General features: G+C 41.5%; 1 protein-coding gene and 1 pseudogene across 4 annotated transcripts in view; one reads left to right on the top strand and one right to left on the bottom strand.

Moving 5' to 3' along the window:
* Positions 1–3090: 3090 nt before the first annotated feature.
* On the bottom strand, positions 3091–5565 carry LOC128772711 (60S ribosomal protein L31-like; annotated as a pseudogene).
* Positions 5566–6015: 450 nt separating this feature from the next.
* The window catches only part of BLM (BLM RecQ like helicase), an 87543-nt gene continuing 71174 nt past the window's right edge, over positions 6016–22384 (top strand). For 2 of the 4 annotated variants that reach the window (XM_053888649.1, XM_053888652.1), the window contains exon 1: positions 6016–6143. The gene's annotated coding sequence lies outside the window, so the exon portion shown is untranslated. Of the gene's footprint in view, positions 6144–22022; positions 22131–22384 lie in introns of all 4 variants that reach the window. The other 2 variants (XM_053888650.1, XM_053888651.1) reach the window with 2 other exon arrangements.

A 22384-nucleotide genomic window follows, 5' to 3' on the forward strand; every position in this document is an offset into this window, starting at 1 on the left:
TCTTCCTCTTCTTGTAAAGCCACCAGTCCTGTTGGACTAGGGGCCCACCCTCATGACCTCATTTTTTTTTTTAACGTTTTTATTTATTTTTGAGACAGAGAGAGACAGCACAAACCGGGGAGGGGCAGGGAGAGAGGGAGACACAGAATCGGAAGCAGGCTCCAGGCTCTGAGCCATCAGCCCAGAGCCCAACGCGGGGCTTGAACTCACGGACCGCGAGATCGTGACCTGAGCTGAAGCTGGACGCTTAACCGACTGAGCCACCCAGGCGCCCCTCTCATGAACTCATTTAATCTTAGTTGTGTTCGTAAAGGCCTTATCTCCAAATACAGTCCCAGTGGGGGTGGGGCTTCAATGTATCAGCTTTGGAAGGAGACTAATATTCAGTCTACAACAGGTGACTCGTGGTGGGTTACTGCATCATTAATGCTCTGGCCCTCATACCCAACATCTAATATTATTAAAATTACTGAATCTAGGGGCGCCTGGGTGGCTCAGTCGGTTGAGCATTTCAAGTCTTGATTTTGGCTCAAGTCGTGTTGCCAGGGTCATGGGATTGAGCCCCAAGTGGGGCTCTGTGCTGAACGTGGAGCCTGTTTAAGATTTTCTCTCTCTCTCTCTCTCTCTCTCTCTCCCCCTCTCTCCCCCCTCCCCGCCTCTTTCCCCAACTTGTGCTCACTCTCACTCGTTCTCAAAAATAAATTTACTGAATCTATCCAGTCAGTAATGGGTTTATATTTTGCTCTTATAAATGTGGCTAATACATTACATCGAATCCCCGTTTCAACAGCCTCTCATCTGTGCCCTGCCTTCACCTCGGAGGGGACACAACGTAGCTTTTCCAGGCATGGGGAGCCTCAACAGATTTGCCACTGCATGCAGTCTGTGCAGATAAGATCTTCACCGTGTCCACCAGGAGCACAGGTATGCCATGATGACATCTTTCTCCAAGGAGACTCATTTGACACGCTCATTGCGGACATATAGTTCCTGTACCTTTTAGTCCTTTGGGGGGCTGGTGGCGACATACTCCTCATTTACAAGTTTTACTTCCAAATTAAAATCAGCGGGCACTCCCATTAATGCCCTCAGAAACCCCTTCACTGTAGAGTCTTTGGCAACCTCTTCTTATGCCTCCTGGAGTTTCTAGACTACTTACGATGGCAATAAGTTGCTCAAAGGCTTGTGATGCAAGAAACGAGCCCTCTAAGCCTCATGCTGTACGCTATTAAAACAATGATAACTGGCTACACACTGGACTCTCCTGGGAATAGAGGCTCTCATAGACCCTGAGGCTGTGACCTTCCGTATCCAGCTGGGCCACCCATTGTGCTTTGGGTCATGGAGACTGACTCCCACAAGACACCTGCCTCATGACCTGAGATCATGACCTGAGCCGAAGTCGGGCGCTTAACCCTATGAGCCACCCACGCACCCCTTCAACATGTTTTTAATACAGTTTGCAAATTTGACAAAAATATTATTAGAGGGGCACCTGGGTGGCTCAGTCGGTGGGACAGCTGACTTTGACCCAGGTCATGATCTCGCGGTTTGTGAGTTCGAGCCCTGCGTCGGGCTCTGTGCCGACAGCTCAGAGCCTGGAGCTTGCTTTGGATTCTGTGTCTCCCTCTCTCTGCCCTTCCCCTGGTAGTGCTCTGTCTCTCTCTCTCTCTCTCTCTCCCTCAAAAATAAATAAACATTAAAAAAATTTAAAAATACATTATTAGAGGCCAAAAATTTCAAGTCTGTTTTTTTTTTGGCTAATGCCATATAAATGGAAAACTGAGTTATGGGCTGGCCTGGAAGGACTCCTTATACTTCCCACCTGTTCCTCTTTTTCACGCTCATAGTAAAATGTTCTGAAAATGTTTCCTGTGTTGTTTCGAGCAACTTAGGCCCTACTTCCTGAAAGTCTCCGCTACTGTCACCTGAAAGTTTCCTTGGTACCAGACAGCCACAGGGCCAACTGTTCTGTGTTTTGTTTTGTTTTTTACATTCTGTATTTGCCCTTTTGACATCTACTAAACACACTGCCAAATGAAGAGCCAAAGCGTGTGATCCTACTTTTTCAAGCATGGAAAGTCATATCAGAAACCCTGCAGCCAATCTCAAGTCCCTAACACAGCCGCCTCCTTATCTGACTCTCCTACACTATGCCAATGTTTGCCCTGGACGAAATCATTTCAGGGCCAGGTACTAGACATCTGGGAACAGTCCCCAAGCCTGGGGCCTTCACACGTCACAGGATTATTCACACTAGCCAATCCCAAGCCACTTTCCCTGCCCTGGCTTGCCTTCCCTGTACGAACCCCGATTAAGTGTCTGGCTTAGGTTTCTCCTTGCTCCTCTCTGCGTCCTGACCACACCTGTCGCTTCCCCACGTGGCCCCGTGTGGCGTGCTTCCTCCTCTCAGGAAACACGGAGTAATAAAATCTCTCTGTGTCCTCACTCAGTCACTTCTATAAATTAAAATTTTACAGGTTCAATGGAGACAGGAGCCACTGCTCAGTTCTCAGACCCAGAATACCAGGCTCGTGTGCATACCTGTGTGTCCCTGTGTGTGTCAAAGTGTATAGGACATAAAATTTAACATTAAACATCTTACGTGTACAGTTCAGTGACATCAGTTACATTCACAGTGTTGTGCAACCATCACCAGCATCCATCTCCAGACCTCTTTTATCATCCCAAACAAATTTTACCTGTTTAACAGTACCTCCTTCTTATACCCTCCGCCCCAAACCCTGGTAACCACTACTTTACTTTCTGCCTCCGAATTCTGGGTACCTGATGTTAGTGGAATCACACAGTAATTGTCCTTCTGTGCCTGGCTTATTTTATTTAGTGTAATTTCTTCAAGGTTCATATTGTTACATGTGTCAGAATTTCATCCCTTTTTAAGACTGAATAAAATAAATAAATAAATAAAATAAAAAAAGACTGAATAATATTCCATTGCCTATAGATATCATATTTGTTTATCCACTCATCTGCCAATAGATGTGGTTTTTTGGCTATTGTCAATAACACTGCTATGAGCATTGGTGTACAAATGTCATTCTCCACATAACCAAAAAGAGCTTTCTAAAATCTGTTCAAGTTACTTGTGTTTTGTTTTGTTTTGTTGCAGTTTTATACCTTTATTTGACAATCAGCGATTAGCTCCCATCCACATTACTGGTCTGTGGATTTTTGAAAGTGGTGACAGGTACATAGGCAACTAACGTATAGAGCTGTATTGGTGAATCTTCATCCTCGTTATGTTTTCTAGCCTACCGCACACGGATACGGTGTGGAACATTCCTTACACCTTTCGGCCCAGAAAGTTTCCATCTGGAGTTTCCATCTCCCTCCTGGAAAATTTCTGGATCTCTTTGAGTACCCGAGGGGCACGCTTCTTGAACTCCACTCCATGGATGTGCTCGTGAATGTTGATGATGTGTTCTCTGGTCAGTACCTCAGTGATGGCAGAATGGCCCGTCTCCTTCTCACCACCCTGCTATGCAGGAGCCATTCTGCTGGGCCCAGGGTTGGAAAGGAACTATCCAAGTTACTCTTCTCCTGAAAACCTTCTATAGTAAGTTAAACAACAAGGAGATACCATTAAACACCCTGCAGAATGGCTAAAATGAAGAGGATTGGCGATTTCAATGTTGATGAAGATACAGATAATGGGACACTTACACGGTGTTAGTGGTAGTATAAAATGATACACCCGCTTTGGAAACATGACTGTTTCTACCAAAGGTAAATATACGCTTACCCCTATGGCCCAGAAACCCTATTCCTAGATACTGTTTACCCCCCAAGAAGAAGTGATGCATACGATCACAAAAGACTTATGTAAAAACGTCCACAGCAGTTTTATTTATGATAGCCAAAGGGAAAAAACTCAAATGTCCATCATTAGATGAATGGATAAATAAATTGTAGCATGCTCATACAATTGCATACTGTTGATAAAAGAATGGTTTTTAAAATCAAGTATAATCATGACTCTTATAAAGACATAAAATAAACACATGTCAAAGGTTTTATTTAACTCATTAATGAATGAGATCCAGAAAGATAGTACAAAGGAAAATTCAAAGTACCACACATATATACTATAGAGAAATAATGAAATACTTTACAAATAGATGCAAAACTGGCAGAACTGATCAAATTGACAATAATTAAATGCGTTCCTCTGGACACAATTTGCATTTCTATAGACAAGAACCTGTCTTTAAAACAATTTAGAGATGTTCTTTACCTCGAAGACAATGAAAGGCATAGAGCCTACATGGGATCAGATACCCCTGAGGGTGTGCTAGACAACACCTTATTTTTCACTGGACAAAAAGGATGTTGGGGGCCATTAAACAGTTTTCACAAAATTAGTAATAAAAGAGAATGAGTCTCTGGTACATACAATATAAATAAAGCTCACAGATACTATGTTGAGAAAAAAAAAAAAAGCAGTTATAGAAGAATATACGCTGTGTAATACCAGGTTGCTGCTGGGGGGATAGCGAGCTGGGAAGCTCCACAAGGGAATCTTACCAGGTGCTGGAAATGGTACATACCTTGATCTGGGTGGTGGAGATCCATACATATACACGTATATGTAAAATCATTGATTTCACTTAATATTATGGCACCAGGCTCTCCCCTATCCCACTTGTCGCCACATCCGACAATTGCCACTTACCTTTAGGGTGAAGTCCAAACCGAGATCTGGTCCGTTTCCTCTCGCGTATCATCTCTCCATATTGCTCACTTCCCTGCCATTTCCTCAAAGGTACCTTATTGTCGTCTTTCCAGTTTCCTGGCCTTTGCTTCCAAATCATACCTCTTACTCATCTCTCAGAATCCCACCTAAAGCTGCCACTCTGTGGATGTGTCCTTCCTAGGTACTCCCATAATCACTATTCCTATCGCTTTTGTCATCAATGTGCAAGTGTCCGCCTCCTTCACCGACGTCTACATCTAACATCCTGTGCGCTCCATGAGAAAGTTCTCAAGAGCTTAGCACAATGACTGGCACTAGGGAAGGCAGAAATGTGAAGGACAATGAAGAAAAAAGCTAAAGGAGAATTCAGGCAGTGTGTGGCCCAGGCAATTTCAGCTGGGTTTCACACCTCATTGAGTTCTGAGACCACCCGATCATTCTGGGTAGTACCCTCCTTTTGAGTCTAAGTGTACTCAGCTTTCTCTTTTGGTAGATTTTTCATACCTTGTACCTTGTCTCCATCTTGCTTCCTATTTGGCCATTTGGCTATTAAAAACCTGCTTTTGCTTTTTCCTGTAGACAGTAATTTAACAATAATGTGTTTTGTTTGACTGCAGTGTTATTTTTGTAGCATTTTAAAATCGGCGGATTTCACACATAAACACGTTTTCAATTTTTATTAGGAGAGAAGGAAAGTAAGGAAGGGAGGAAAAGTAGAGAGGGAAGCGGAAGGGTGGGAGGAAAAGAAGGAAGGGAAGGAAATTAAAAAAAAAAAAAGATCTGGCATCACAGAGCCCACAGTCGCGCGTGTCAACAATCAACTGGAACAGCAGCATGGCTTCTCACTCAGGTACCTCACCTGTCCACCGAGGCATCTGAGTTTGAGATCCCTTTCCCCGTCAATGACAATTTACAGTCGCTCACGTATTGGGGCAGAGGCCAGCTCTACAAGGGGGTGGAGAGCAGAATTCCCCCAAGTCTCACAGAGACAGCGGATAAGAGCCAAAGAGGCAGGGGTGCAGAGCTTTGACCTGGCCTGTGGGAACTGCCTAGTCTCAGGCTCCTCTCAGTTCCGGGGTTTTTCACCCCAGCTCGCTTCTAGGCGCCCGTCTTCTTTAAAGCCTCCCCCGAGGCTAAGAAACACAAGGACAACAAAGATCCCGAGCGTGCCGGAAGCCCACGTTGAACCACGGTCACCTGACCTCGGATCTCAGACTCTGATTGGGCGTTGGGAACACCCCGCCCCAGCAGCCCACGGGGGCGGGGACAGGTACCACGGGGCAAGGGCACTGGTCGGTCTCCTCAGGAAGCAACCAATCGGAATCGGCCGGCTTCCGGCGCGAAGTGAGCTGGCGCGCGGCGCGGGGGCTGCGGCGGCGGCGCGGGGAGTTTGGACCGGGGTTCCGCCCGCTGCGGGCCTGCCGGAGAGGTGAGTGCGGCGCGCTTGAACTTGACAGGACTGCGGGCCCGGCACCGCCCAGCCCAGCCCCGCTCCCGGCGACCCGGCCCGGGGCCGGAGAGGAAGGTTCTCCGTTGCCCGTCCCAGTTGGGCGAGGCCCGCGGAGCCCTCTGTCGCGGCCCGTAGCCCGAGAGAACGCGAGAAAAAGCACGCGTGTTCCCAGATGGGGAAACAGGCCCCGGGGGTGGGGCCGGGATCGCCCCCGGTGTCGGTGGAAGAGCCGGCCTGGCACCCATTGTGTTGTTGTTGGTGTACTCCGGTACCTACCACAGGGCCAGGCACACTGCAGTCTGTGGATGATACCAGCCCAGACCTCTGGCACTTCCCCCATCTCCCCGGTGAAGACCGAAACTGTACTTTTTCTCGAGCTTTCCACGGTCGCGAGCCGGGCTACTGTATTTTGGGCGTACTGTGTGCCACGTGCCTGGGACCCATTTGCTTACAATCGTAGCCCCACAATACCTCCGCAGAGGGAGGTGGTTAAGGACACAGACCGCATCACTTTTCCTGGCTTCGAATCCGGGCTCTTCCACCTACTAGCTCTGTGATTGTCCACTCGTCATTTAAACTAAGTGCCTCGGTTTCCTTCTGTCGTGTAGGGGAAATCATGTCTTCTGCACCCTGCAGGTTTTGTTAGGATTAAGTGGCTTAATATATGCAATAAATGCTCCAAAGGGGACTTGCTACATGGTAAGGGTTCTATTATCACCATCACCCGGAGAAGTAGGTAAAATTGTCCTCATTTTTGACAGGGAGAATCTAAAGCACAAAGAGCTTGTCCCTGTGTGGAAAGAGCTGCCTGACTCCCAGGCATCTGCCACAACACCACGCTTCCTCTCATAGTCCTCACCTGCCCTCAGGTTACTCAGAACTTTGGGCACCTATTGGCCTGAGATGGAGCAGGCACCTGACAGCTCCTGGTGCCACCAATGTAGATAAGTAGCGTTCCTGTGCCCCTGTCAAGGTTAAGGGACAGTAATGGCAGAGCCTGGGTTAGAGGTCAGAAATTGGGAAAGAAGGCAGAAGTATTCCGTATGGGAAATGAAAATAGACCTAAATTGAACAAACATTTTGTTAGCTAGGCTGCTGTCAGAAAGTAGCTTATAGGGGCGCCTGGGTGGCTCAGTCAGTTAAGCGTCCAAATTCGGCTCAGGTCGCGATCAAATGATTAGTGGATTCAAGCCCCTCCTTGGGCTCTGTGCTGACAGCTCAGAGCCTGGAGCCTGCTTCGATTCTGTGTCTCTGTCTCTCTGCCCCTCCGCTCATGCTCTGTCTCTCTGTCTCTCTCTCCCCCCAAAATAAATAAACATTAGAAAGCAGCTTATGGTCTCCTTGGAAGAAGCGAAAATTTCTGGGTCTTGAGTTCCTTTCAGTGGCAGTCGTGATGTTGATAGCTACCACATACGTTCTGTATCTTTTTTTTTTCTTAATTTTTTTTTAATGAGAGAATGATGGAGGGGCAGAGAGAGGGAGAGAGAGAGAGAGAGAGAATCCTAAGCAGACTCTGCACTGTCAGCGCAGAGCCCGATGTGGGGTTCAGACCCACCAACCGTGGGTTGATCATGACCTGAACCGAAATCTAGAGTCAGATGCTCAACCAACTGAGCCACCCAGGCATTTCAGCGTTCTATTTCTAATCCACTGACTGGGAAAGGTAGCTCTTGCCTTCATTTTACTGATAAACCCAGAGTTAAAAAAACTGGGCAAAGCCCATAGTGTTAGATGTGTAGTAAAAGAACAACATTCAGATAAATCGTATGCATCCACTTTGGGGTAGTCAGTATTATCTGTGAGGAGGGAGGAAAGAGAAGGAGATGAGTGGAGTGAATGATGGATGTGTGTGATTTTAAATACATCCAAAACGTTTTATTTCTTTGAAAGAGAAACAGGACAGAATTTAACTTCTTAAATTTGGTTGGTGAATACATGGGTGTCAACTTTTTATTGTATGTTTGAAATTTAAAATTAAAAGGAATATGTATAAAAGTTAAACATAAATATATTGTTAATACTAATTTTAACTAAGGGGTGCCTGGATGGCTCAGTCAGTTAAGCATTGACTCTTAATATCAGCCCAGGTCATGATCCCATCATTCGTGGGATCGAGCCCCAAGTCAGGCTCTGTGTTGACAGTATGAAGCCTACTTAGGATTCTGTCTCTCCCTCTCTCTGCCCCTCTCCTGCTTGCTCTCTCTCAAAATGAATAAATAAATATTTTTAAAAATACTAATTTTAACTAAATAGATATTTTAACATCAATATATATTTTTTATATTTTTATATATTTCTTTCCTTTTTTAATGTTAATTTATTTTTCAGAGAGAGTGAGCAAGAGCTGGGGAGGGCAGAGAGACGGGGACAGAGGATTCGAAGCAGGCTCTGCACTGACAGCGGAGAGCCCAGTGTCGGGCTTGACCTTGTGAACCGTGAGACCATGACCTGAGCCGAAGTTGGATGCTTAACTGAGCCACCCAGGCACCCCAATATATATTTCTCTTAAGGGAAAAAAGGATAGAACAAAGAGGTCCAAAGTAATTGCAAAATACTCTCGGGAGCTAAATGCTGAAAGCCCCAGTGGGTCTCCATTGCCCGTAGTGGGATCCCCGAGGTTTTTAAACAGTCTCCAGCCACCTGCTATGTGCCTCAGACTTGGTACAAATAGTGCATAGACTACCCTTCACATCCGCACCCTGTCTGGAAGGTTTCACCTGGGCTCCAATTCAGTGTTCTTTGGAAAGCTTCTGTACGATTTTCTTGAGTTTTTCCTTCATCTGGGAAGCCATAGACTCACCCCCACCTCCTTTTTAAATTGAGGTATAGTTGAAGCACAATGTTACATTAGTGTCAGGTGTACGTCATAGTGAGTTGACGACTCTGTATGCTAGCTCACCACAAGCATAGCTACCATCTGTCACCACACAAGGCTGTTACAGTACCATTGACTATTGCCTAGGCTGTACCTTTCAACCCCTAGACTTAGTCATTTCATTACTGGAAGCCTGTACCTCCCACTCATCTGTTTTGCCCATTTTGCCCATGTCCCTCCCTCCTCTCTGACAGCCATGAGTTTATTCTCCGTATTTGTGTGTCTGTTTCTGTGGGAAGTCACATTTTGTGTTTGTTTGTTTTTTTAAGTCTTCTTTAAGTAATCTCAACACCCAGCGTGGGGCTCGCACGCACAAGCCCGGGATCAAGAGTTGGGTGCACTTCCTACTGAGCCAGCCAGGTGCTCCAGGAAGTCCTAGACTTTTAAGAAGAAACCTTTTCTCGTGGGACTTACTTCACTAAGTTGTAATTATTTGTCGGCATGTCTGTTTCCTGCCAGCCTAGGAGCTCACTGAGGGGAGTAATCATGTCTTGCCCATCTCTGTACTCTAGTGCCTAGCACGATGCCTGGCGTTGAGTGAAAAATACAAGTTGAAGTCAATTTGTGAAAGGTCTTGGGGTTATGACGTGGACTTTGTTCTCTAGAATCACAAGGAACTATTGAGTTTTCTTTGTTTAAAAATTCCTGTATCTTAATGAAACATATTTGCAGTATCCAGGAAAATACTACAGTCATGATCGTGTCTTTAAATCGTATCAGCTATTTTCCTTTTTCATGAGTCCTTTACAGATTTTAGCTATGCAGCCTTCTTAGCTGTAAGCATAATGCACTCATGATTTAGTCTTTTGTTTTCCCAATATTAAATTATTCCATGCAGCTACTCAGTCTTCATGGTTGCCATTTACCTTATAAATTATCACAGTATTCCACTCTCCTTGATTTAATAGGTATGAAATGTTGCTTCATACTATTAATTACTAGAAAAGTTGAATGTTTCTTCCTAAGTTTATTTAATGTCTATATATTCTGGTGAACTGTGTGTTTATACTCCTGGATCATTTGTTCATGGCAACTTGGATGTTCTTTGTATGGTTTTGTTTGTTTGTTTGTTTGTTTGTTTGAGTAGGCTCCAACATAGGAGCCTCGTGACCCTGAGATCAAGACCTGAGCCGAGATCAAGGGTCAGACACCGACTGAGCCACCCATGCGCCCTTCTTTGTATGTTTGTAATGTTAATCCTTTATTTGTTATTTTTGCTGATTTTTCTTTCTCAAATTTTTTGAGCAAGATACGTAATACCTTAGAAAGTACATAGTATATATAATTTAAAGAATAATTATTAAAAAATTATAAAGTTTAATTACACGTTAAAATTATGTAAACATAAAGATAATTATAAAGTTTCAATTGCACATAACCCTCAAACAGATCGAAAAATAGGTATTACTGGTACCCCAGAAGTGTGGCTCCCCTCATCGTAACTTCCTCCCCACACTAGAGACAACTACTCTGATTTTGTGGTAATTTTCTTGTCTTCGTGGTATATCCTGTGTATGCATCCATAAGTAATATAGTTCAGTCTTGCCTGGTTTTGAGATCTACAAATAGGGTGATAATTTATGTATTCTACTTTGTCTTGTTTGCTTCAACATTATGTTTGTGAGATTCTTTCATATTGTAGATACAGGTTTTTTTAATTTTTTAAATTATTTTTAGTAAAAATTTATGTGATCACTATAGAATATTCCTTTATGTGATTGTTGCTACCGTTTATCCATTCTGGAGTTTTTTTGTTTGTTTATTTTTATCCTTCCTGCTTTGATGGCATTTGGATTGGTTTCAGATTTTGGCCATTGATGTTGTTGGAAATTTCTTGTGCATATGTCCTCGGGTGCGTGTTCATGAATTTGTACACGTAACTCAGAAAACTACTGGGTCAAAGAATATGTGTACCTTTTACCTTCCTAAAGGCCAAATTGTTTTCAAAAGTGGTTGCACCTCCCTTCCACCAGTGTGTGAGACTTAACCATTGTCCCACATCTTTGCTAATATTTGATACTGTGTTTAAAAAAATGTTTTTTTATGTTTTTATTTTATTTTTGAGAGAGAGCGCGAGTGGGGGAGAGGCAGAGAGAGAGGGAGACGGAATCTGAAACAGGCTCCAGGCTCTGAGCTGTCACCACAGAGCCTGACGTGGGGCTCGAACTCACGAACCACGAGATCATGGCCTGAGCCAAAGTCGGAAGCTCAACCAACTGAGCCGCCCAGGTGCCCCCCATTTGATATCGTGTTTTTATTTTTGCCTCTTTAGTAGGTATATGTATAGTAGTATTTTCTTGTGGTTTCAATCCCCTAGACTATTGTGAAGTTGAGGACCTTAATTGTGTTTATGGACTGTTTCTGCATTTTAAAAGAGCCTGTTCAGGTTTTTTGTCTTTCTTTGCAACTGTCTTACAGGAATTGTTTATACGTTCCTTACACTATTTGTCAGTTGTATATATTGCAAATGTCTTCTCTGTGGCTTTTAAACACAGATTTAATAGTATGTTGGTCACCTGTTTTTAAAATATCTTTTGTTGTGAAATATGTTCTATTTCATAGAGAAAAGTGCAAAGAACACCTGTGTATGAGTTAACATCGCAGGCCTGAGACTTCTCTTTAGAAAGTCCTGCTTGCAAGATTGGTTCTTGGCTGGCGAGTGGGAACTGGGCTTTTGAAACCTCTCCTACGTCAACATGGTTGTTTTGCCCACCTGGAACTCTAACGCCTGCTTTTATTCTGAGAGTCCACGTTTTTGGTGGGCAGAGGGTGCTTCTGGGACCAGCCCCCAATAAAAACCCTAGACTTTGAGTCTCTGACACGTTTCCTGGGGCAGAAATGTTGCACGTAGCTGCGTCTTCGTTGAGAGAATGTGCCCTCGTGAGAGGAGAGAGCACAGGAAGGTGGCACCTGGATTCCCCCAGACTCTGCCTGGTGTGTCTTTTCCCCTTGCTGATCTGGCTGTGTGTCCTTAGCTGTCGGTAGGACTGTGTGCTGAGTCCTGTAAGTTATTCCAGCAAATCAGCGAATGTTAGGGCGAGGTCTCTGGGGACTCCTGAAATAGCTTAATGATGTATTTATCAAAGCACATACCCCTGTACTTATGTCTCGGGTAAGAAATAGGGCATAGCTAACACCTTCAGAAGCCCTGTGTGTGCCCTGTTCATCCTCTATCCCAAAGATAATCGTTATCCTGACTTTTGTGTAATCGGTACCTTGCTTTTCTCTGTACTCAGCTGTTTCAAAAGTCTTGGTGCTGTTCCAAGCTAAATGACACATAAAAGATTCTTAAATAATTCAATTTTATTTTTTTCTTTTTTGTTAGTGCTTTTTGTATCTTATTTGAGAAATCCCTTAAAATGACAAGTTCTATTCACTTGGAAGTGACTTATGTGTCTGGAGTGAAGTAGGGTGTAAATTTCCTTTCTTCCCCATGTAGATATCCAGGGTACCAGCACCAACTACCGAAAAGACTCATTTGCTAGTGTTCTGTGGTGATAAATGTCATAAATTGTTATAAATTGTGCACGGGCTTGTTTCTGGGTGCTTTATTCTCTTCCACTGGCCTTCCTGTCCTTACACCATCACCCCTATGTTTTTAAAGACTTTTTTTTGTTTGTGTTGTTAAATCTTTGTATGTCTGGCAGGGCAAGCCTTGACCACAGACAGTTCTGTTTCTTTGTGAGTGCAAGTTAATTTTTAAAGAAATTTGTCCATTTCACCTAAATTTAATTTTATTGGCACATTATTCGGAATCTGTTACGACATTTTTTAAGTTTATTATTTATTTTGAGAAAGAGAGAGGAAGCACGAGGTGCGGGGCAGAGAGAGAGGGGGAGAGAGAGAATCCCAAGCAGGCTCTGCACTGTCCGTGTGGAACCCAGTGCTGGGTCAGACTCACAAATGGTGAGATCATGACCTGAACCAAAACGAAGAGCCGGCCGCTTAACCTACTGAGCCACCCAGACGCCCCTGAAAACGATGTTTTAATGTCTGTGGGGAATGTAGTTAATTTTAAGTCTCTTCTTTCACTCCTGATACTGATTTGTGTCTTTTCTCTTGTTCTTGCTAAGTGTTTTCACAGAAACACTTCTTTCTCTTTTCTCATCGGGCTTAGTTTGTTTTATATCTTCTAACTTCATTGAATAGATGCTTTCTGCTCATATTTAGCCTTCTTTTCTGACAATGAAGGCTGTACATTTCCCTGTCACTACCTCTTACGTTGCATATCGCATTTTTATATGTGGACTTTCATTATTATTCAGTTCCAAATATATTCCAGTACCCACTGTGATATCTTACTTGATCCATGGTTTATTTGCAAGTATATTTACTTCCAAACATGAGATTTCTTTTTTTTTAATTTTTTAAATTTTTATTTTTTTTTTAAATATTTTTAACATTTATTCATTTTTGAAAGACAGAGACAGAGCACAAGCAGGGGAGGGGCAGAGAGAGGCAGACACAGAATCCAAAGCAGGCTCCAGGCTCGAAGCTGTCAGCACAGAGCCCGATGTGGGGCTTGAACTCACAGCCGTGAGATCATGACCTGAGCCAAAGTCAGATGCTTAACCGACTGCACCACCCAGGTGCCCCTTACATTTTTTATTTTTAAAAAAATCTATGGCAAAGCAAGATCAGTACAGTAATGAAATATCTGCTTAAGTGTACATTTACATTCATAAAAATAGTTCGTATGTTAGGTCGCAAGAAAAAGGTTAGTAATTTCCATAAAGTAGAAATGTTACAAACAATCCTTACCGCTATGCAACAAAACTAGAAATTTAAAAAGAAACTTTAAAACCCATATGGAACATTAAAACCCTTTAATTGAAGAACTGTTAGATGTTGGGGCACTTGGGTGATTCAGTCAGTAAACTGTCTGACTTCAGCTCAGGTCATGATCTAAATGGTTCGTGGGTTCGAGCCCCGAGTTTGGCTCTGTGCTGCCAGTGCAGAGCCCACTTCAGATCCTCTGCCCCCTTCTGTCTCTGTCCCTCACCTGCTGGCACCCTCCCTCCCTCTCTCTCTCAAAAATAAACGTTAAAAATAAATAAAGAATGAATAAAGAACTATTGGCTGGAAAGGAAATACAAATTGAAATAAAGGATTCCTGAAAACTAATGAAATGAAAACCTAACAAATAGCATTCTGTAAGATACGTATAAAGTAGTGGTTGGGGGGAAATTTATTGGCTTAAACACATTATAAACTTAGGGAAGAAAACACCTGAAGTAAATTCCAGACTTAGAAAGTTAGAATAAAAACAACAAAGTAAAACAAGAGAAAGCACAAGAGAATAGAAATAAAGATCGAAGCAGAGGTCAATGAGATGGAGAACAGAAAAACGTTTGATTGAGAAATCACAATCTTAGATCTTAGACAGTTTAACAAACCAGGTAAGCTAATGCTAATTGAAGAAAATTGGGAGAAATCACAAATACAAAATAACAAATGACAAGTGGGAAAAAATTTTTTAATGATATTAATTTGCATACTTCTGTGTTAAATGAATTTGAAAATTCAAATGAAATGGATAATTATTTAGAAAAATGCAATTTACCAAAATTGATGCCAGCAAAGATTAGAAGTTAAATAACTCAATTTTCATAGCATGTGGTTATGAAAAAACTGTCTCACTGGAAGCAGAAAAACACACTAGATGTAAATGGTTTCACAGAGAAATTCTGTTGAAAATTTTAAGAGTCCAGATAATCCCAGTGCTAAATACATTGTTTCAGAGCATAGGAAATGAAGGAAAACTTCCAAATTCTTTTTTTTATTAGTTACTTTGTATTATTACAATCATCAGTTTAGTCGTCTTTAGTTGGTGAAGGGCTAAAGTGAAATAAAATTTGCCCAAAACTTTTCAGTCTTCTAAGATGTCGTTGGGTTTTGTTTTTTTAAAAACAACTTTATTGATCTACAATAAACTGCAAATATGTAAAGCATACACTTTGATCAGTTTTGCTATGAGGTACCATGACTGCAGTCAGGTTCATGAACATACTCATCTCTCCCAGAAGCTTCCTCGTGCCCCTTTGTAACGCCTCCCACCTGCTCTCCTTCCCCTAGTTCAGAATGAAGAACTCCTATAGTTCTTAAACAAACGACAACCCAATTAAAAGTGGGCAGAGGATCTGAATGGGCATTTTGTCAGAGAAGATACACAGATGGCCAAAAAGCACATGGAAAGATGCTCACCACTGCTAATTTATTAGAGAAATGCGTGTCGAAAACACTAGATATCATCTCACACTCATTAGGATGGTTACTGTAAAAACAAAACAAAGACAACAAACAGAAAATAACAAGTGTTGGTGAGGATGTGGAGAAATGAGGATATGGAGAAATTGTGCACTGTTGGTGGGGATGTAGAATGGAACAGACACTGTGGAATGTAGTATGGCTATTCCTCAAAAAACGAAAAATAATAGAATTACTGTGTGATCTACAAATTCCACTTCTGGGTGTATACCCAAAAGAATTGAAAGCAGGGATTCAGAGATACTCGTACACACGTGTTCACAGCATCATTATTCACAATAGCCAAAAAGTGGAAGCAACCCAGATGTCTGTGGACAGAAGAGTGGATGGGCAAAATGTGTGAGATCCATACAATGGAATATCATTGAGCTTTAAAAAAGGAAGGAAATTCTGTCACATGCTACAGCGTGAATAATCCTTGAAGACCATATGCTGAGAAACAAACCAGTCACAAAAAGACAAACACTGTATGGTTCCACTAACATAATCAAATGGAAACAGAAAGAATGGTTATGATCGGGGACTGGGGGAGGGGGAGGGAGAGAATTATTATTTAACAGGGGTAGAAGCTCAGTTTTGCAAGATGAAAAAGTTCTGGCAGTTGGTTGCACGACAACATGAACGCACTTTATACCACTGAACTGCACGCTTAAAGATGATTAAGATGGTAAATTTTACATTATGTGTATTTTAGCGCTTTTGAAAATAAAGAAGAGGGGCGCCTGGGTGGCTCAGTCAGTTAAGCATCCGACTTTAGCTCAGGTCATGATCTCACGGTTGGTGGGTTTAAGCCCTGTGTCCGGCTCTGTGCTGACAGCTAGGAGCCTGGAGCCTGCTTCAGATTCTGTGTCCCCCTCTCTCTCTGCCCCTCCCTCCCTTCCACTCTGTCTCTCTCTCTCTCTCTCAAAAATAAACAAACATTAAAACAATTAAAAAATAAATTAAAAAATAAAAATAAAAAAGAGTGCACGAGCCAGCTTGAAGGAGCTCACTACTCCTAATCAAATACAAAACCATTTGAGCATGAAAATAATGACAGCAATAGATTACAACCCACCAAATACATGAGGAATCAATCCTTACTGATAAAAAGCGAATAGGGGAAAAGGGAAAGTTCTTTCCAGTAGCATGCCAGCTACAAGAGTGATGGATGGGGTTATGAAAACCATCATTATACGGCCGTACTGTTTACAGTCATACTATTATTTCTTCAGTCATGAGTCATTAGCGGATACTAAAACAGTTACTTTTTTCCAATTATCTTTTTATTATTGATTTCTGGCATAACTACATTTGGTTGGAGAACATGTGACTTTAATCCATTGAAATAGTTGGGACTTGCCTTATGGCCTAGTTCGTGGTCAGCTTGTGTAAGTGTCTGTTCTTGAAAAGAATGTACATCTTGTAGTTGCAAAGGTGGCGTTATTCAAGTCTTCTGGGTGGTTCCTGATTTTTGTAGTTGCTTGTTTTATCCATTACTGAGAGCTAATTTTAAATCTAGAATTATAGTCTGTTTCCTGTCATTCTATCAGTTTTGCTTCACGTGTCTTGCAGTTACTTTATGGGCCATACAAATTTAAAGTTGTCATATCTTTCTGGTGAATTGAATTCTTTGTCATTATAACAGTGGCCTGTTTATCTCTGGTAAGGCTTTCTGTCTTAAAATCTGTTTTGTCTGCTACTAATATAAAAACCTTAGCTGTCTTCTGGTGAGTTTTCACGTGTTTTTAATCTTCTTACTCACTTTTGAGAGACAGAGCACGAGTGGAGGAGGGGCAGAGAGAGAGAGGGAGACACGGAATCCGAAGCAGGCTCCAGGCTCTGAGCTATCAGCTCAGAGCCTGAAGTGGGGCTCGAATCCACAAACTGTGAGATCATGACCTGATCCGAAGTTTAACCCTCAATCGATTGAGCCACCCAGATGCTCCTTATCTTTTTACTTTTAACCTCTCTATACAACCCAGTGTTTTGGACATGTTTCTAACAAACAGCAAATACAGTAGTTAGATCTCATTTTTTAAGTTCGGATTGATAAACTTTTTAGCCAAAGTAATTGTTCAGTTTATATTTATTGTAATCAACAGAAATTTTGACTTAAATCTACTACCTTCTTTTGTACTTTGTATTTTTTTCCCTTTCTTTCCTTTTTAATAGCTTCCTTTTAAGTGAGTTTTTTTTTTAGATCATTTCATTTTTCCCTTCTAGATTTTAAGGTGCATGCTCTGTTTTTATACTTCAGTGGTTACCTAGAAAGCACAGCGTGCGTATCTGTCCTCTCAAGTCGGCAATTAATCAGCACCTCCCACCCCTCATAACACAGAGGCCTTGGAGCATATTAAATCTCTTTACCTCACTTATGTGTCATTACCTTCGGGTATTGTAACTGTTTGGTTTTTTAGCCCTGTTGCTTTGTGCAGTCAAAGTTTGTTTAGAGTTAGCCACATATTTCACCACCTCCTTGATTCTTTCAGTCCAGCCGTCGTCATCTGAGAACTTACATCTAGGCTCACTTTTCAACTACCTTAAATATTAAATACATCCTTCAGAATCTCATTTAATGAGACTCACTGGTGGCAGACTTGGTTTTGATTATTTGAAAATGTTTTTATTTCATCTTGATTTTTTTTAATAACAAGTTTGACTTGTAATTCACGTAGTCCGAAATTAACCCATTTAAAGAGTACAACTCAGTGGTTCTTATTATATTCCTAGATTTGTGCAGCCATCGTCACGGTTGATTTTAGAACATTGCCATCAGCCCAAAGAGGACCTCCACACCCCTTGCTGTCACCCCCCAATCTGCTCACCACCACCCTCCCCCTCCCCCCCCCCAGGTAGTTACTAATCCACTTTCTTTATACAGATGTGCTTATTTCGGACATTTCATATACATAGAATCGTACCATGTGTGGTTTTTTGTGTCTGGCTTCTTTCACTCGGCTAGTACTTCAAGGTTCGTCATTATCGTAGCATTTATCAGTATTGAATATGTATTTTCAGTTCTTTTGAGTATATGTCGAGGAGTGAAATGGCTGGTTACTCTGTGTTTAATCTTTTAAAGTGCTGCCAGACTTTTCCAACGCAGCTGCACCATTTTATATGCTCAACAACAGCGTATGAAGATTCCAGTTTCTCTGCATCCTCACCAACACTTACTATCTGTTGCTTTTGTTACAGGCAGTTTTAAAAGTAACAGCTTTATTGAGATGTAATTCATATATCACAAGATTCATCCTTTTAAAGTATACAATTCAGTCTCAATTTTTGAAGGACGTTTTTGCTGGGAAAAGAGTTCTAGGTTATTTTCTATCAGCACGTTGAAAATAACATTCTGCCGTCTTCTGATTTTCATTTTTGAAGAGAAATCAATTTTCTATCCAAATGTTGCACAATGATATATTTCGGTGTGGGTTTCTTTTTATCTATCCTGCTCAGAATTTGTTTGCTTTCTTGAATCTGAAGATTTGTCTTTCATTATGGAAACACCCAGCTGTTATCTTTTCAGGTATTAATTCTGACCCGGTTTCTCCTCTCTTTCTGGAACTAGATTTCTGTTTAGATTTCTGTAATACTTTCTTACCGTACCTCATGTCTTCTTACTTCTCGTATTTTCCACCTCTTTTTTCTTTTCTTTAAGTTTGTTTGTTTGCTTATTTTTGAGAGAGAAAGTGAGTGATGGAGGGGCAGAGAGAGGAGAGAGAGAATCCCAAGCAGGCCTTGCCCTGTCGGCACAGAGTCCGACAAAGTGTGAGGTCATCACCTGAGCCGAAATCAAGAGTCGGACGCTCAACTGACTGAGCCACCCAGGCCCGCATCCACCTGTTTTCTTTCTCTCTCTGTGTGTGTGCATTTGTTAAGTCGACAACTTACTGTGAGGGATCTTAGATTTTGCCCTACTTTTAAACTAGCAAGCTAGCCTGCTACAGTTTTTTTTATACACACATACGTTCGCCTTTATGTATGTACTGACAGAACACAAGACCGGAGACACAGATGGTTTATTACAGCAACAACAGCCCGCGATATCTTACATCAGTTCCCCGCGCCCTAAATCCCACGAGGTGAGGTGATAGGGGCTAGATGATACTGGTGCATACAGTCCAGCGCATCCCAGCAAAAGGAACACCAAAACTCAGAGACTCTGGGCATTTAAGGGTTGCTGGCACACCTGCACATCCTCCCTCCAGAGAGATTGCTCCTTACCCTAGGATGTGGGCGCATCTCTCCCGGATGGGATGGGGAAGGTGCCTCAAGGTTTATTACCCTGAAATGTAAGGAAATGTCTCCAGGGAGAGGAAGGAGAGGGCTTTGTCTTTGTTACTGTGGGATGTCGCTGGGGAGATATGACTCTAGATCTCTCTGGAGGGGTATGCCGTCTCTAGCTGCCAAAGACTTAACATGTCCTTTGCTCAAAAGACTTGGACCATGTAGGAATGTGAGAAATCCCTGGAGACAGATCCTGGACACGTTCTTCTGATTTTCCCTCCCGTTTTCTAAGTACCCCTTCAGTTGTGTGTAACGTGCTGGTAAATCCATTCACTGAATTCTTCTTTTTGGTTATTGCACTTTTCATTTTTAGAAGTTCTCTTGGCAAGGTCATTTTTATAGTTTTCTGGTTACTGCAGATAATTCCAAGCTTGTCTTTGATTTTTCTAAGCACAGTAAGTTTAATTGCTTTATATACTTTTATGCCCAACACTGTTTGGCTTTCTTAGTACAACTAATTCTTCTTCCTGGTGCCTCGTTTCCTTGTGTGCTTGGCTGTTTTTTGTCTGTGTTTGCTACATATTGTCTTGAAAAATTATTTGTGGGAATTACTTAAGGCCTAAGGTAAAGGTACATTCTTCCGGAGACATTTTTGCATTTGTTTCTGCTTTGCTTTAGGATGCTTTGGCATTAGGATTGCTTTACTCTAAATTCATGACTCAAAGTTTTAAAAAATTATTCAGGTGTAAAAATTGATTTGAAAATATTCTCGGGCTTGTGGGTTCAGGGTCTCTCCCTCTCAGTCCTTCAACAACTGGTGACTTTCCTTCACTTACAGATACCAGCGATAGAAATGGAATTTAATTTTACTTTACCCCTTTGGGGTGCTGGTTTTGTAGCAGAACATTTCCCACCCTGGTTAGGCCTTAACTCGGACTTTGTCCATCTTTTCACTCCAAGGCTGTCAAAACTGATGTCTCGATTCTCGGAATTAGACAACTGTCTTAGGATAAAAGCAATTTCAGGGCTTTCCGTAACTCTCTGATTGCTCGCTTTCGTTTACATTTTGGCCTGATAATTTTTTTAACTTCTTATCAGAGATTTGTTGTATTTAATAAGTCCTTTTTTTACTCAACAATAATCTAGAGCAACTCTCAAACTTCTTTTATAAAGGGCCAGGTAGCAAATATTTTAGGCTTTGCAGACTAGATAGTCTTTTGTGATAACTACCCAGCTGTGGTGCTAAAGCAGCCATAGGTAGTATGTGAACAAATAAGCATGGTTGTGTTTCACTAAAATGTTTTTTACAAAAACCGGCTGCAGGCCAGATTTGGCCCGTGAGTCATAGTTTGCCAGCTCCAGATCTAGAGTCTATTGCTTACTGAACATCCCAGTAACACTTGTTAAATACTGAGTACTTTCCCTGTTTTGTTGTGTTTCTTTCATCACACATTAAACATGTTTTAGAGACTAGATTTTCCTGTATTTCTTTTTTTTTTTTTTTAAGTTTATTTTGAGAAGAGGGAGGGGGGAGAGAAGGAGAGCATGTGGGGGAGGGACAGAGAGAGAGGGGGAGAGAGAATCTCAAGCAGGCTCCACACCCTCAGCGCAGAGCCCGACCTGGGGCTTGATCCCATGAACCCTGAGATCACCTGAGCCAAAACGAAGAGTTGGACACTTAACCAACTAAGCCACCCAGGCACCCTTATTTTTCTTTTTTAAAGATGAGTACCATGACATTTAAATGACTGTTACATTTAATATGATTGTATTTCTAATGCTAGTTACAACCCCAGTGTTACTTAATATTCTTGTCTTGTGCTTTTGTCAGATGAACTTTAGAAGCATTTTTGTTGAGTTTTGTGAAGTATTCTGTGGTGTTTTAATTGGAATTTTGTTAAACTCACGAATTAATTTATGAAAAATTGTTATCTTAATGATGTTTAAACCTTTTCATTGAAGAACATGAAATATTTCTCTATTTTTCTAAATTTTTCTTTTTTTCTCCCAGTAATATTTGGTCATTTTCTTTATATCATGAAGATATATGTCTTTTGCTAGGTTAATTGGTAGTTTAATACTTCTCATTGCTATTGTTAACTGAATGCTTTTTTAAAAATTGTATTTTCGGGTTAGTTATTACCACTACATGAGAATGCATCTGACTTCTGTGGATTTATATTTATCTTTTATTTAACCATTTTGCTGAAGTTTTAATTATCTATTGTTATGACTGATTTTCTTTGGATTGTGTTGGTATATAATCATATTGTCTGCATGTAATGATATTTTCATCTGTTCTTTTCTAGTATTTCCTTTTTGAATAATTTTGAATTGGCAAAAATGTCCACTATGAGAGTGAAAATAGGAGAACAGCCTTGTTTTTTGCCCCTATTTTTTCATGGATTCACCCCTATTGTAAAATACAAGATAATACAGTGGGTCTCAATTTTAACTTCTTCTTTTTTTTTTTTTTTTTGTCTTTTGTCTTTTTTTTTTTTTTTTTTAAGTGGGCTTCATGCCCAGCACAGAGCCCAATGTGCAGCTTGAACTCACAACCCTGAGATCAAGACCTGAGCTGAGATCGAGTTGGATGCTTAACTGACTGAGCCACCCAGGTCCCCTTTGACTTTAACTTTAATTCTGTGTTTTAATGTCTCAGAAGTGGTTTGAGTTTTATCAAATGGCTTTTCAAAAATGTACTAATAGTACATACTGTATGATTCTCTATATGTGAATTAGGCAAAGCTAATCATTGGTGATACAGTCAGATAGTGGTTACATCTGGCATATATTAACTGGGAGAAGGAACAAGAAAGCATATTGTGTTAGAAATGTTCTGTACTGTGATTTGAGTGTTGCTTTTATAGGC

This window comes from Panthera pardus, unplaced genomic scaffold (genome assembly GCF_024362965.1).
Source record: "Panthera pardus isolate Hobbes unplaced genomic scaffold, ASM2436296v1 HiC_scaffold_23, whole genome shotgun sequence".
Taxonomy (NCBI): Eukaryota; Metazoa; Chordata; class Mammalia; order Carnivora; family Felidae; genus Panthera; species Panthera pardus.